Source organism: Microtus ochrogaster, linkage group LG4 (assembly GCF_000317375.1).
Source record: "Microtus ochrogaster isolate Prairie Vole_2 linkage group LG4, MicOch1.0, whole genome shotgun sequence".
Lineage (NCBI taxonomy): Eukaryota > Metazoa > Chordata > Mammalia > Rodentia > Cricetidae > Microtus > Microtus ochrogaster.
The window spans coordinates 27,544,409-27,545,085 of NC_022030.1; positions in this window are offsets into that span (position 1 = coordinate 27,544,409).

Consider the following 677-nt stretch of genomic DNA (forward strand, 5'->3'; position numbering starts at 1 on the left):
AAAAAAAAATAAGAAAAAAAATGAAACCACTTCAAATGTATAGTACAGTCACAAAAAAAAAATATGGCCTATTGTAGAACTTATGACACTAGCCAGCTAATGTCTGATTTGACTTAAGGCCCACTCTATGAACTAGAACTCTTACTCAACATTGCTAGGGTAACAACAAAACCCCAAAACTAGATAGCCCACAGACCTAGGGTGAAACAAATATGACTAGTTAAAAGAATAAAAGTAAAAAAATATGTATCAATAAGATGAGTCCTAATGATATCCTTCTATACTCAAAGATCAGTGTCTTATTCAGTCATCCTCAGAGATGCTTCATCTGGCAGCAGATGGGAACAGATTCAGAGATCCACAGCCCGATATTATATGAAGAAAGGCCTATATGAATGGGAATTCTTCAAATTCCACCCTCCTCAGAGCTCAAGGAACTCCATGGGAAGAGGAGGCAGAAAGAGTAGTAGTCAGAGGAGATGGAGGATACCAGGAGAAGAGAGCCCTCTGAATAAACTAAGTATGGTTCATATGAACTCACAGAGATGGAAGCCACAAGCACAGTACCTTTAAAGGTCTGGACTAGGTCCTCTTTCTATAGAATATAGATTTTGGCTTAGTATTTTACATGAGACTTATGAGTGTGAGAATGAGTGGGTCCCAGATTCTTTTTTTTT